Source organism: Oncorhynchus clarkii, chromosome 15 (assembly GCF_045791955.1).
Source record: "Oncorhynchus clarkii lewisi isolate Uvic-CL-2024 chromosome 15, UVic_Ocla_1.0, whole genome shotgun sequence".
NCBI classification, from domain to species: Eukaryota; Metazoa; Chordata; class Actinopteri; order Salmoniformes; family Salmonidae; genus Oncorhynchus; species Oncorhynchus clarkii.
Window position 1 is genome coordinate 34,575,845 of NC_092161.1, and position 16,154 is coordinate 34,591,998.

A 16,154-nucleotide genomic window follows, 5' to 3' on the forward strand; every position below is an offset into this window, starting at 1 on the left:
AGATCGAATCCCTGAGCTCACAAGGTAAAAATCTGTCATTCTGCCCCTGAACAAGGCAGTTAACCCCCGGTTCCTAGGCCGTCATTGTAAATAAGAACTTGTTCTTAACTGACTTGCCTGGTTAAATACAGGCTAATGAATGCATCTATAAGTATTTCTCCTGATTGAACACACAACACGCACTCACTCAGCCCTCTATTGATTTAAAGCATGCATTTTAGCACATTTCCTCCCCTAATAAGGGAGGTCATCATAAATTTCAGTGTTCCGCCAGGTTTAGCATATTTGTCTCTGTTTTTTTATTTTATTTTATTTATTTCACCTTTATTTAACCAGGTAGGCTAGTTGAGAACAAGTTCTCATTTGCAACTACGACCTGGCCAAGATAAAGCATAGCAGTGTGAACAGACAAACAGAGTTACACATGGAGTAAACAATTAACAAGTCAATAACACAGTAGAAAAAAAGTAGAGTCTATATGCATTGTGTGCAAAAAGCATTAGGAAGTAGGCAAATAATTAAAATTTGGCAGATTAACACTGGAGTGATAAATGATCAGATGGTCATGTACAGGTAGAGATATTCGTGTGCAAAAGAGCAGAAAAGTAAATAAATAAAAACAGTATGGGGATGAGGTAGGTAAAAATGGGTGGGCTATTTACCGATAGACTATGTACAGCTGCAGCGATCGGTTAGCTGCTCAGATAGCAGATGTTTGAAGTTGGTGAGGGAGATAAAAGCCTCCAACTTCAGCGATTTTTGCAATTCGTTCCAGTCACAGGCAGCAGAGAATTGGAACGAAAGGCGGCCAAATGAGGTGTTGGCTTTGGGGATGATCAGGGAGATACACCTGCTGGAGCGCGTGCTACGGGTGGGTGTTGCCATCGTGACCAGTGAGCTGAGATAAGGCGGAGCTTTACCTAGCATGGACTTGTAGATGACCTGGAGCCAGTGGGTCTGGCGACGAATATGTAGCAAGGGCCAGCCGACTAGAGCATACAGGTCGCAGTGGTGGGTGGTATAAGGTGCTTTAGTAACAAAACGGATGGCACTGTGATAAACTGCATCCAGTTTGCTGAGTAGAGTGTTGGAAGCAATTTTGTAGATGACATCGCCGAAGTCGAGGATCGGTAGGATAGTCAGTTTTACTAGGGTAAGTTTGGCGGCATGAGTGAAGGAGGCTTTGTTGCGGAATAGAAAGCCGACTCTAGATTTGATTTTCAATTGGAGATGTTTGATATGAGTCTGGAAGGAGAGTTTACAGTCTAGCCAGACACCTAGGTACTTATAGATGTCCACATATTCAAGATCGGAACCATCCAGGGTGGTGATGCTAGTCAGGCGTGCGGGTGCAGGCAGCGAACGGTTGAAAAGCATGCATTTGGTTTTACTAGCGTTTAAGAGCAGTTGGAGGCCACGGAAAGAGTGTTGTATGGCATTGAAGCTCATTTGGATGTTAGACAGCACAGTGTCCAAGGACGGGCCGGAAGTATATAGAATGGTGTCTTCTGCGTAGAGGTGGATTCAACCGTAAGGCTCTCCAGAGGGTAGTGAGGTCTGCACAACGCATCACCGGGGGCAAACTACCTGCCCTCCAGGACACCTACACCACCCGATGTCACAGGAAGGCCATAAAGATCATCAAGGACATCAACCACCCGAGCCACTGCCTGTTCACCCCGCTATCATCCAGAAGGCGAGGTCAGTACAGGTGCATCAAAGCTGGGACCGAGAGACTGAAAAACAGCTTCTATCTCAAGGCCATCAGACTGTTAAACAGCCACCACTAACACTGAGTGGCTGCTGCCAACACACTGACACTGACTCAACTCCAGCCACTTTAATAATGGGAATTGATGGGAAATGATGTAAATATATCACTAGCCACTTTAAACAATGCTACCTTATATAAATGTTACTTACCCTACATTATTCATCTCATACGCATACGTATATACTGTACTCTATATCATCGACGGTATCCTTATGTAATACATGTATCACTAGCCACTTTATACTATACTATGCCACTTTGTTTACATACTCATCTCATTTGTACATACTGTACCCGATACCATCTACTGTATCTTGCCTATGCTGCTCTGTACCATCACTCATTCATATATCCTTATGTACATATTCTTTATCCCCTTACACTGTGTATAAGACAGTAGTTTTGGAATTGTTAGTTAGATTACTTGTTATTACTGCATTGTCGGAACTAGAAGCACAAGCATTTCGCTACACTCGCATTAACATCTGCTAACCATGTGTATGTGACAAATAAAATTTGATTTGATTTGATTTTGATTTTGATTTGGATCAGGGAATCGCCCGCAGCAAGAGCAACATCATTGATATATACAGAGAAAAGAGTCGGCCCGAGAATTGAATCCTGTGGCACCCCTATAGAGACTGCCAGAGGACCGGACAGCATGCCCTCCGATTTGACACACTGAACTCTGTCTGCAAAGTAGTTGGTGAACCAGGCAAGGCAGTCATCAGAAAAACCGAGGCTACTGAGTCTGCCGATAAGAATATGGTGATTGACAGAGTCGAAAGCCTTGGCAAGGTCGATGAAGACGGCTGCACAGTACTGTCTTTTATCGATGGTGGTTATGATATTGTTTAGTACCTTGAGCGTGGCTGAGGTGCACCCGTGACCGGCTCGGAAACCAGATTGCACAGCGGAGAAGGTACGGTGGGATTCGAGATGGTCAGTGACCTGTTTGTTGACTTGGCTTTCGAAGACCTTAGATAGGCAGGGCAGGATGGATATAGGTCTGTAACAGTTTGGGTCCAGGGTGTCTCCCCCTTCGAAGAGGGGGATTACTGCGGCAGCTTTCCAATCCTTGGGGATCTCAGACGATATGAAAGAGAGGTTGAACAGGCTGGTAATAGGGGTTGCGACAATGGCGGCGGACAGTTTCAGAAATAGAGGGTCCAGATTGTCAAGCCCAGCTGATTTGTACGGGTCCAGGTTTTGCAGCTCTTTCAGAACATCTGCTATCTGGATTTGGGTAAAGGAGAACCTGGAGAGGCTTGGGCGAGTAGCTGCGGGGGGGGGGGGGGGGGGGGGGGGGGGGAGCTGTTGGCCGAGGTTGGAGTAGCCAGGCAGAAGGCATGGCCAGCCATTGAGAAAAGTTTTCGATAATCATGGATTTATCGGTGGTGACCGTGTTACCTAGCCTCAGTGCAGTGGGCAGCTGGGAGGAGGTGCTCTTGTTCTCCATGGACTTTACAGTGTCCCAGAACTTTTTGGAGTTGGAGCTACAGGATGCAAATTTCTGCCTGAAGAAGCTGGCCTTAGCTTTCCTCACTGACTGCGTGTATTGGTTCCTGACTTCCCTGAACAGTTGCATATCGCGGGGAATATTCGATGCTATTGCAGTCCGCCACAGGATGTTTTTGTGCTGGTCGAGGGCAGTCAGGTCTGGAGTGAACCAAGGGCTATATCTGTTCTTAGTTCTGCATTTTTTGAACGGAGCATGCTTATCTAAAATGGTGAGGAAGTTACTTTTAAAGAATGACCAGGCATCCTCAACTGACGGGATGAGGTCAATGTCCTTCCAGGATACCCGGGCCAGGTCGATTAGAAAGGCCTGCTCACAGGTGGTCGTTTGACTGCGGCTCCGTAGCGGATACAGGCAATGAGGCAGTGATCGCTGAGATCCTGGTTGAAGACAGCGGAGGTGTATTTGGAGGGCCAGTTGGTCAGGATGACGTCTATGAGGGTGCCCTTGTTTACAGATTTAGGGTTGTACCTGGTGGGTTCCTTGATGATTTGTGTGAGATTGAGGGCATCTAGCTTAGATTGTAGGACTGCCGGGGTGTTAAGCATATCCCAGTTTAGGTCACCTAACAGAACAAACTCTGAAGCTAGATGGGGGGCGATCAATTCACAAATGGTGTCCAGGGCACAGCTGGGAGCTGAGGGGGGTCGGTAGCAGGCGGCAACAGTTAAAACCCGATATCCTCCCAATTCACTGAACTACCAAGCAAGCCTATAGCCGAGCCCTGATCTGTGATCCCAACCCTATACTCTAGTCCCGGGATAGGCTGCTCCGGTCCTGTATAGCCGAAATCACTTTTTTATTGGTTCTGCAGGGCAGGTAAAACACAGACTTACTTATTCAGTTTTACTTTCAAAACTGATCTGATGTTGTGTTCCCAGGTGCAGGAGCCGCAGATGGACAGGCAGCTGATCGAGATGTCTCCGGTGATTCAAAAGCTGACGGACTTTGAGGACGCAATTGGTGTTATGTTCACGCACTGTCGCCTGCTGGCCAAATCTTTCACACTGAGGACCGTGGGCTTTAACCACCTCAAACTGTGAGTATGGGAGGGGTGTGTGTGTGAGCGTGTGCATGCGTGCACGTCATTATGAATTTTCTCTCATAACTCTCATAACAGTGCTAAAACGCCACCATTAGTGTACATCTCTATATCTTTAGCTAGGTCCTAGTTAATTTTCCACTAGTGCTCTGGTCAAAAGAAATGCACTATATAGGGAATAGGGTGCCATTTGGGAAGCACGCCATATCCCCCCAGCCTTGTTCAGTATGAGACATCTAGTCTACAGTAGGAGTGTCTTCCCGTCTTCAGAGCTTTGTGCACATAGTCACAGGGACTGCTGCCGGCTCCTCCTCCTGGTCCATCCTCCATCCCAATCCGGTAGTGATGGATGGATTGTTTAACTCCTAGGTGGCCCAATGCCTAATCCTGTGGCTTTTACAGCATGCGTAGTCCTCCCAGGGTACACTAAAGCCCCTCTCCAGCCATGGCCCGACTCCGCTTGGGAGGTCACAACCCCACTCCCCCATGGGAAATTGAGTTTTACATGTTGTTGATTATATTTACTGGCTGGCCCGTGGCATTGGTTGTTAATCCTTCTCTCTCATGCGAATAGAGCCTTTCTCTTTCTCCCTCTGTTAATTTGTCTCTCTGTTTCTGTCTTTCGTTCTCTCGTTCTTTCTCTCTCGCTCTCTCTCTCTCTCTCACTCTCAGCTCTGTGAGGTCTTGGAGGCCCATTTCACTTGATTTAATTTATATTCATAGTTTGTAGTTTCATTTAATAACTTAGCCCATTTATGTTTTAAGCCATTACTTGCAGGCAGTGTATTATGTATATTACAGTAAGCATGCACACATTTTGTTAGCTTACTTTATTAAAGGTTTATTTGAATTCTGCCACATTTACTGTGTTGTTGTTGTTGCTTTGGAGACACATTTTTACGAATGCTGTCTGAGATATTGTTAGACTTGATTTGACCCTAGAGGTCATTTCAGATGCCAACATCGCTAACATTTTCTCCAAATGCTTTTATATTAAATCAAACTGCATGTTTTTTTTTTTAACAATGGTGAAATCAATGGTTTTATAAAGTTGCTGACATTTCAATCAGGTCGATTTCAATTGGGTAAAGAACTAGTGTGTTTCTCTTCCCTGCTTATTACCTTTCATAGGTGGCTTTCATCGCTTGCGACTTACAGTAGTAAAATTGTGTCAAAAAAATGGGTGATTTTACTCGAGTGAGTGCAGAGTGCAGACAATGTGTTTTTGAATAAGTCAGCTTTGATTCACACTTGTCTCAGAGTTACCCTGTTACCTTTGGTGTTTCAGTTTCAAGTTTCATGTTTCATTAGTTGTACGGGATACACTTGGTATATACACCGTCCAACGAAAGGCTTACATGCACGTTCCTTCTCGACAATGCAACAACAATGGGAAATAATAAAAGGTCAAAATACGAACGTAAAGCAAATTGCTCAGTAGAATGAAATAAACATTTTAGCATGTTTTACTGCGTTGTATTGTAGCATTGTTTTTAAATGAAAGGAAAAGCTTCACACTCTAGTAGCTCCGATGCAATACTTTATCCACCAACGTTTAAAAGAAAGCTGTCTTCAGGGTTTCATCAAATGCTCTGTACTTAGCATTCCTCTTTCATTGTGTTTAAAATGCTCTTTAAAATGACATGTATTGGAAAATAATTGCAGAGGTCATGCCATCTTTTAGGAGATGTGCTTCACTGTGTAGAGTATATGAGGGTTAAATGTGTGATCCATTCACAAAAGTGAAATGTTAGCAACACAATAGTGAGTTTTGACAGCAAAACCAAATGAGCCTTGACAGTACATCTCTGATATCTTATTGGCAGGCAGCACTCAGTAATTGCTTTTAGATTTGCCACAAGGATGTTTCAGTGTGTGTGTGTGTGTGTGTGTGTGTGTGTGTGTGTGTGTGTGTGTGTGTGTGTGTGTGTGTGTGTGTGTGTGTGTGCGTGTGTGTGTGTTGTGTCGTTGTGTTTTTTAATCCATCACTTTAATGTCAGAGCCTTTCACCACTCATGGTCAGTGAAGTCGATTAGAGGGCTGAACTGTCAAGGTTAACTTTGAAGGTTTCTCTTCCTTCTCAAAGTATAGACTGACGCCTGCAATGCTAACCCTATTATTAATGGCCAACTTATTATTAGACTCAGTTTTTACACTATATACTAGCCATTATATAATAATAATAATAATGTTCAATTGGATTTATGCAGCGTCTTTCCACCTAAAGTAGGTGCTCAAAGCGCTTTACGTAATAAGGGGGAAACTCACCTGTTGAGGTGATGCACGGCACAGGAGGCTGCTGAGGGGAGGACAGTTCATAATAATGGCCGGAACGGGGCACATGGAATGGCATGTGTTTGATACCATTCAATTACCACAAGCCCGTCGTCCCCATTGAGGTGCCACCAACCGCTTTTGATGCACAGCAACCATTGTGTGCCAGAACGCTCACCACACATCTGCTAGCATGGTGAAGAGGTGAGGAGTGATATATGCCAATTGGGAATCAGCGGAATAATTAGGTGGCCGTGAATGTGAAGATTACTATACAAACCTTTATAACTCTTTTTTTTGGGGGCCAATTCTTTACCATTAGCTTGTGATTATACCCAGTAGTCAAGCCTAATGCTGATATTTTTACTCAGAAAGTATTAGTGGACGTGTAAAAACAAATCAACTGTTTGTAATGAAGGTCATCTAAAAAAGTAAGGAATCCTTTGCTCTTAAAATGGGATGCTGATGAAACCGAGTTTGAAATTGAACCTGAGAACAAGAGGTCGGTAGCAGTGTGAGTCCGCCCACCTCCAATGTAGGGCAACCTTCAGAACCCTATCTCATCACACTGGAAACCGAAATGAAGGTCATACAAAAGAATAGTACAGGACGTAGAGGAGACGAGACCCCCCCCCCCCCCCCCCCGACACACACACACACACGTACACAAACTAACCTCATTGTGGAAGTAGATAGATAGAACACACACTCAGTAGCCTCATAGTAGTGGATTTAGATAGAGTCTGACCTAGAGGAAGTGGAGCTGTGAGTTGACCCCTTTTAGAGATCCTAGTGACATTAGACAACCTCAGAGGAACACAGACGGAGAGACTCTGCTCCCACGACTCTACCCTCTAAATCCCTTCTGTTGCCTCTCAAATGGCACCCTATTCCCTATACAGCGGACTACATTTGACCAGAAAGTAGTGCACTATAAAGGGATTAGGGTGCCATTTGGGACGCATTACCTTTTATCATAGGCCCCTAATGATCAGGACACTCAATGGCTGCCACGATCAATGATCCCAAACCACGAGAGACCGCACCGCTCCTCTCATCCTGCCCCTCTCCGCTCAGGTATATATAGCCTCCCCTGTTGGATCAGGCCTAAACAACCTCCCGGACCCCTACTGAGCTGGGAAACGCTATTTCTAGAACTCCTAAGTCACATTCACGAACACACACACAGGCGTTACAAAATGGAGTAGTTGTCGTTGGAACGCGAGCCTCCTGAAGCTGTTAAAGGTGTTTTAGATCAAAGTCAGGGCAGAATAAAACATGGGATTCACACTTTACTTCAATTTCCCCCATCCTTTACCATCTCGCTACTGCTGCATTGTGCCTCCTGTGTTGGAGAGATGGCTCTATGTGGCTTTCACACTAAAACGCTTTCCTTCTGCCCCGAACCTCTATCTCTCTCGCCTTTTTTACTATGTTTTTCTCTTATTTTCGCTTTCCCTCGCCTTTTTTCTATCCCTCTAGAACTCACATGCTCACTGTCATCTTAACACACACATATTGAGGTTTAGTATGTGCGTGCTGCAGCACTCTCTCTCTCTCTCTCCCTCACCCTTCTTATGAAGCACATTCCAGGAGAGTTTCCAAGTTCCGATATGCTGCATAACATAAAATGTGCCTGCCAGTCGATGCCGCAGAAATGGGACAATAAACTCTGACCTTTGATGTGATCATTTCCCCTCCTCATCCCTCCTCTCTTTCACTCCTCCTCTCTTTCCCCCCTTCCCTTGCTCCTATGTCCTCGCTCTATCCCCTCTCCACTCAACTATAACTGTACTCAGTCAATCCTGCTCTAACCTGCTGAACCTTATATTTCTGTATGCGTCCCAAATGGCGCCCTGTTCCCTATACAGTACACTACTTTTGACCAGAGCCCTATGGTCCCTGGTCGAAAGTAGAGCATTGAAAAGGGAATAGGGTGCAATTTGTGATACAGTCCATGTCTACATATCTCCAACTCTGCTCTGCTCACTGTGGTCTGTGCTGCCCGCCCTGGCTCCTTGGCATAGCACCAACCTACATCTGCAACATTAATCTATAATTCTGTTTAATTAAGGAGCAATGCTGTGCAGCGCCTCTCCTCCATCTCCTACTACACTGCAGTACCCCCCTGTCTAATATGGTACTACTGCATAGGGAGTAGAAGGCTCTGAATATGATCAAACACATCCATAGATATCAGCAGGGGTTTAATGTTGGAAGGTGTGTGTGTGTGTGTGGGGGGGGGGGGGGGGTACTGTGCATGTCTGCTTGTCCTAGTTAATTCAACACAATTGACTGAACGCAGCGGTATCATTGATCTGATCCAAGCTTACCATTCTATTTAACCTTAGCGGTATAAACTTCTCTCCATGTGGGTAATAACCTTTCACTTGTCACTGACTGTTAGGGCCTGCTCTCGTCTCTCCCCAGGGCTGCCCATAAGTAGTGTGCACGTTCACATTAGTGCTTTAGTGCATCACAATCAGCATGGCACTAAGGCTAAAGCCCCCATGGGTTTGACTGAGAGTTGAAGACACATGTGAATTGAAGGCCTGAGGCTGTGCACCTAAATAAGCCCTCTTTCCTCTTCCTCACCCCCCCCCACACCCCTTTCTACCCGTTTCCCTGTTTCGCTCCCTCTCTCTGGGGTCACAACCAGAGAAGGGAGTTCCTGGGAGACTCCATCATGCAGCTGATGGCTACAGAGTACCTCTTCATCCATTTCCCTGACCACCACGAAGGACACTTAACAGTAAGGAGAAATCCCCTAACTTCTCTCTCCGTCTATTCTCTTCTTCCTTCTCCTCATCTAGTTCCCTCGCTATTTACATCTTTGTCTGTCTTGCGTTCCTTCTCTCTTTCTGCCGCTTCTCCCTCCTCACCTTGCGCTCCTCTCTCACGGTGCCCTCTCTCTCCTCTCCGGCTCTCCCCGTCTTTGTTTGTTCCTCCCTCTGTACCCATCTCTCCGTTTTTCTCTGGTTATTCACCGCATCCGTTTTTTCCCCTGCTGCACTTCCATGCTGTATCTCTCTCTTCTTTAGCTCTTCCTGCTCCCTTTGTACCCCTCCCCCTTTCTTTCCCTGTCTTTGTGTGGTGAAAGGAAGAGTTACTGGGCTAAAGAGAGAGCGAGATGGGTAGCCTATTGTTGCACGGGAAAGTGTCTTTAATAGCAGGCCTTTGTTGGTACTCTTTTGTGATGGCTGTGGAGTGCAGATGAAAACAGATTGTCTCCGTCCTTGGATGGTGCTGTAACAGTGTGTGTGTGGGTTTAAGGGTGTCTCTGTGTTCATCTTATACAATACTTGCCGGAACATTCCAGTCATGCATTTCCCATCCTGTCAATCAATATTGAATGGTGGAAAAAAAAAACTTCATTCCACCCTTTCTTTTTGCTTCCTTTTCCTTATGTACTCTGCAGTGGGGCGGAGCATGCAGTGCAGTGCTGCTGTAACTGATTTGTCATAGAAAAGTCCTAACTAAAAGCTGCTAAGTAAAAACAGATCTGCAGTTAGATATGTATTAGTGGAGAGTAGATGTGACATCAATGGGATAAAAGCTCTGCAGTGAAGCATAGCTAAGAGACTGAGATGGTCCCGGCCTGCCCAAGAGTAGAAACAGACTCGGACTCAAATGGATTTCAAATTGTGCTCATTCAACACATTGCCTGTGTGTGTGTGTGTGTGTGTGTGTGTGTGTGTGTGTGTGTGTATGCGTGTGCGTGCGTGTGTGTGTGTAGCGTTAAGATCCAGTTAGCTGAGACGTCCCACAGCATTTGATCTATTCTATCTCTACTTTCCCCACTACTGCGTTGATATTTATAATGTTGATGCCAACTCTTTCAGAGCGGGCAATGCACTCGTCTTGTTTTGACATGTCTTCATCTGCTGAGCTTTGAATCTCAATGTAATATTTAACAGTCCAATGATGTGAAAAGTGAAACATTGAATAGCTTGGCGTGATCCTACACGCTACAGGGTCTGTGATGTATTAGTCCATATGGTGTTTATTTTCCTTCTTTTTTCTTTTTTTTTGTATGTGCGTGTGTACTGTGCACGCACTTTGGCATATGTGCAAAGTGGATCTGTGAGACTTGGATATTCTGTGTGTGATCAAAATTGGATTTGTGTGGGCGTGCATGTGTGTGTGTGTTCCACAGTTGTTGCGTAGCTCATTGGTAAACAACCGTACCCAGGTCAAAGTGGAAGAAGAGCTGGGCATGCAGGAGTTTGCCATCACTAACGACAAAGCCAAACGTCTCGTGGCCCTCCGCACCAAGACCCTAGCTGACCTGCTGGAGTGTATGTAGTATAGCGTTTAAACCCTTTTTAAAACCTCAACCATTGTCTATTTATTTGTATCATATGTACAAGGCATTTTTCTAACTTCTCTCTTAATAACGAAACTATTGCCATTTTGGGTGTACTGTATTTATATATGTCTAAGGCCTCTCCATTCTCTCTGATGTGAGGTTTTAAAAAATTAACCAAAATAGTTTTTTAGTTTTTTGTCATAGAGATCCTATAGTACATTGCTCTCTCCTTGAGGTTTTTAAATTGGAGTTTGCGTGTTTCTGTACATAGGCTACATGTCCTCTCCCTCCTTGACGTCTTCAAACCCTGAAATATTGGCATTTTACTATTCACTTTCCTTTATGAAAGGCAAGTAAAGACATTTAGTTATCCTGTGGGAGTACAGGTACGCCGGCTTGTCCTTTGGCTCCCGAGCCCTTGCTTGGTGACCGGAGGGTTGAAGATAAGTGTGAGGGCTCCCTGTCATGGCTAGTGAAAAGGAAGGCTATAGCCTTCCCTCCCTCATTTGGCCTCCCAGCCTTCCGGTCTTTAGACATCAAAAAGGCTAAGTTGCATCCCAAATGGCACCCTATTCCCAACATAATGCACTACTTTTGACCAGGGTCCATAGGTCTATGTAGGGAATCGGTCGCTTTTTGGGATGCATCCTGAAAAAAGGCTTGAGCATTAAGGGGTTGGGAGGGTTAGGTTGTGGAGGGGGTTGAGAGGGTGGAGGGATGGAGGAGCGGCCGCATGATGAGATGTACACTACTGGATGCTCTTCAAAGGCCAAGCCACAAGAGGATGACATGCACTGTGCGCACACACATATACAAACACATGTCCTCACACTCCTGCACACGCGCGCACGCACACACACACACACACACACACACACACACACACACACGCACGCACGCACGCACGCACGCACGCACGCACGCACACACGCACACACGCACGCACTAGATCATTCACATCCTCTTATATTCTTCTAAGGCCAGGGCAGAGCAAAGCAGAGATGATGACAGCAGGGTTGAGGGGTTTGGGCTGAAATGAGTGGTTCTCTTGAGCATATAAACAGTCATGTCATCTAACTAGCTACGTACACACAGTGTACCTACAGTAGAGCCTCGACACTGTCTCTCTGCATCTCAAATGGCACCATATTTCCTATATAGTGCATTACTTTTGACCAGAGTACATAGGGCTCTACTTTTGACTATGTACTGCTAAATGGCATATGATATTACACTGAACAAAAATATAAATGCAACATTTAACAATTTCACATATGTTACGGAGTTACAGTTCATGTAATGAAATCAGCCAATTGAAATACATTCATTAGGCCCTAATCTATGGATTCCACAACTGGGAATACAGATATGCATCTGTTGGTCATAGATACCTTTAAAAAATATATATTGACGGGAACTGGAACACGCTGAGTTGACACGCTAAGTCGCACATGTCGATCCAGAGCTTCTCAAACATGCTCAATGGGTGACATGTCTGGTGAACTGGGACATTTTCAGCTTCCAGGAATTGTGTACAGATCCTTGCGACATGGGGCTGTCCATTATCATGCTCCCAACAGTTCTGGTGGACATTCCTGCAGTAAGCATGCCATTTGCACGCTCCCTCAAAATGTGGCATTTGGTTGTGTGACAAAACAGCACATCTTAGAATGGCCTTTTATTGTCCCCAGCAGAAGGTGCACCTGTGTAACGATCCTGTTGTTTAATCATCTTCTTGATATCCCACACCTGTCAGGTAGATCAGGTAGATCTTGGCAAACGAGAAATGCTCACTAACAGGGATGTCAACACATTTTTGCACACCATTTGAGAGAAATAAGCTTTTTGCGTGTTTGGAACCCTTCTGGGATCTTTTATTTCAGCTCATTAAACATGGGACCAGCACTTTAACATGTTGCGTTTATATATTTTTTCAGTATGTATTATATTATTATAGTAAGACAACCTGAAGCAGGGCGTGCTGCATTACGTTATATTAACCTTTCCACACTACATTACCACTAACTTTACTACTCTGGCTGAAATATTTTATTTTCAAATCATCCTTTCCATTTCCAGCAACTATGGTGGAAGCTCATATTTCTTTGTATATTTTATAGTATTTCCAAGTTCCATTTGATGCTGCTTTGATGGTAAACTTTATTATTAGCTCCAGGACCCGTATCCACAAACTATTTCAGAGTAGGAGTGCTGATCTGTCCATGTAATCTTATACAAAAGTCTAAACTGATCCTAGATCAGCACTTAAACTCAGAGACAATTTGTGGATGTGGGTGTTTATCAACAACAGGAACCAGCCATCATTGTCTATTATATTTCCCCTTATTTTACCAGGTAAGTTGACTGAGAACACATTTTAACTTACAGCAATGACCATGGGAATAGTTACAGGGGAGAGGAGGGGGATGAATGAGCCAATAGCAAGCTGAAGATGATTAGGTGGCCATGATAGTCAGATTGGGAATTTAGCCAGGACCCCAGGGTTAACACCCCTACTCTTACAAAAAGTGCTATGGGATCTTAAGTGGTCACAGAGAGTCAGGAAACCCATTTAACATCCCACCTGAAAGACAGAACCCTACACAGTGTCACCAATCACTGCCCAGGGGCATTAGAGTATTTTTTTTAGACCACAGGAATCAGTGTCTGTCACGACTTCCACCGAGGTTGTTTCCTCTCCTTGTTCGGGCGGTGTTCGGCGGTCGGCGTCAACGGTCTTCTAGCCATCATCGATCCACTTTTCATTTCCATTTGTTTTGTCTTGTTTTCTTACACACCTGGTTTCCATTTCCATCATTCATTGTTGTGTATTTAACCCTCTCTGTTCCCCCCATGTCCTTGTGTGGAATTGTTTGTTTGTAAAGTGCTTGTACGCTATGTTACTGGTGCGCATCGGGTTTTGTACCCATGTAGGGTTTTTTTGTAGTGCCGTGGGTTTTGTAATTAAACTGCTCCGGCTATTATCTATCTCTGCTCTCCTGCATCTGACTTCACTGCCACCAGTTCCGCAACCCTTACAGTGTCTCCCACTGTCCCTCCAACACCACTTTCAGCAGCATCTGGACTCCCAACCAGGACCAACCGTGCTTAGCTTCAGAGGCAAGCCAACAGTGGGATGCAAGGTGGTATGCTATTTACAGTACCTGGATCGATTCAGTCAATATAAACACACTTTGAGTATAGCCATTCCATAACTTCCCCATTTCTTCCTCTCTTGTGTTAATGTTGTTCTTAACCACAAAGCAGCATTTGAATGTGTCTGACGTTACCTCTTAAACAGCAACTAAGTCGCCTAGACCTCGCTTACTCTCTCTTTTTTTCATCCCTGGTTCATTGTTGTGTTCCCCCTCAGCTTTCATCGAAATGCTCTACATCGATAAGGACCTGAAGTAAGTTCACACCTTCGTGAACGTCTACTTCTTCCCTCAACTGAAGGAGAATGTGTGTGTGTTTTCAGTGTCTGCGCGTTCTTGCGTGAGTGTGTAAGCTTGCATGCCTGAAGGTGAGATCTCCATACCTCTCCGATCCCAACGACAGCCCAGCCTCCCCTCGCCTGCAAGAGAGGCCACTCACTCTCAAATCAATGAGCACTCTTCTCTCTGCACCGCGGATAGAGAGGGGAGGCGAGAGGAGCTAATGGCTAAACACTAATAGCTCTAGCATTGACAAGCGGAGCGCAAGTGATGCTTGACTACTTAATTCTCTTATCATGGCTGTGTGGTCCTATTTTGGTCATATTTAACACTAGAAGCACTGGGCCTCCCTGCCTGTAAGTACCCACTAGAGAACATTGCTGGGCGTAACCTTTAGCATACTCATCATATGCATTTCAACCCGCAAGGTGCACAGGGCCAAAAGATTTTCCATATTCCTAAACAAAAGCACTAGTGCATGAACAATTGTAAAGGGTGAATCGCATAAACAAATATTTGTGGAAATATATATTTAAAAAGATATAGTTGTTTGGATCGAGTAAAGGATATGTTAGCTTATTTTTCTTTTGCCTATTAAAAGCTTCTAGACTATTTTTGCTTACTTTAAGAGCATTACAGTGTAATGCATTTGAACCATTTTATCTGTAGATTTAATTAGTAATGGACTTATAAAACGTAATTACAGTTCAGTGTTGCCATCTGCACGAGTGAATCCACACCAACCTACTGTTAAAAAAAATAGAATAGAAAAGTTTAGAGTCATATAGAATAATAATACTAATAGTAATAAGAGTAATATTAATGTAATATAATAAAAGGAGATCATACAGTATTTGGTGTTTGGCAGATGGAAAGGCGATCCTTATATGGTAGAGATACATACCTTTGTCACCGTCCATTTTTTTCATCTGGTCACTGCCGATGGCAACAGAAATGGGCATGGTGTTGAGGATGCAAACACTTATTTATTTTTAAATCTGTACACTGTGAGTGTTACTTTACACCTCTCTATCACTGATGCGGAGTACAGCTCCCCTGGCATGTTGTTTTACGCAGAGGGTGGCAGCTCCCGTCTTTGTTAACGGTTCTGAGCAGGCTAGACTTTTTTTGCAGTGAACTTGTCTGCCAGGGAAATTGATGTGTAAAATTTGTCCAGGGTCACATTTCTGCAGTCTCAGATAGTCTCTCATCCTCTGGATTGGTTTCATCTTTCCTCTGGCAATCTAAAGCCGTTGAGCTAAAACTCTGTTTCGACATCCGTGGCTATCCAAAACGTAATTCCGAATTTGTCCGGTTTGTTGGCCATGTATTGGCCATGAGCTTTAGCTGGGAACAGTTGCTCATCAACAGTAATGTCAAGAAATGCATTTGAATAGCCAACGCGCTTCCCGTGGTTACTTTGTTAATGTCATGCCATACACTCAAGATTGTAAAATGGCCTCCATTTGTCACGTTCTGACCATCGTTCGTGTGTGTTTTCCTTGTTTTAGTGTTGGTCAGGACGTGAACTGGGTGGGCATTCTATGTTGGATGTCTTGTTTGTCTATTTCTATGTCTGGCCTGATATGGTTCTCAATCAGAGGCAGGTGTTAGTCATTGTCTCTGATTGGGAACCATATTTAGGTAGCCTGGGTTTCACTGTGTGTTTGTGGGTGATTGTCCTTAGTGTTAGTTTGCACCAGTTTAGGCTGTTTCGGTTTTCATTACGTTTATTATTTTGCACTGTTTGTATTTAGATTCGTGTTGCTATAGTCACAATAAACATGGATCGCAATCTACAC

General features: G+C 44.4%; 1 pseudogene; it reads left to right on the forward strand.

The window, feature by feature from the left end:
• LOC139366842 (ribonuclease 3-like) overlaps positions 1 to 16,154 on the forward strand; it is a 160,735-nt pseudogene that overhangs the window by 113,261 nt on the left and 31,320 nt on the right.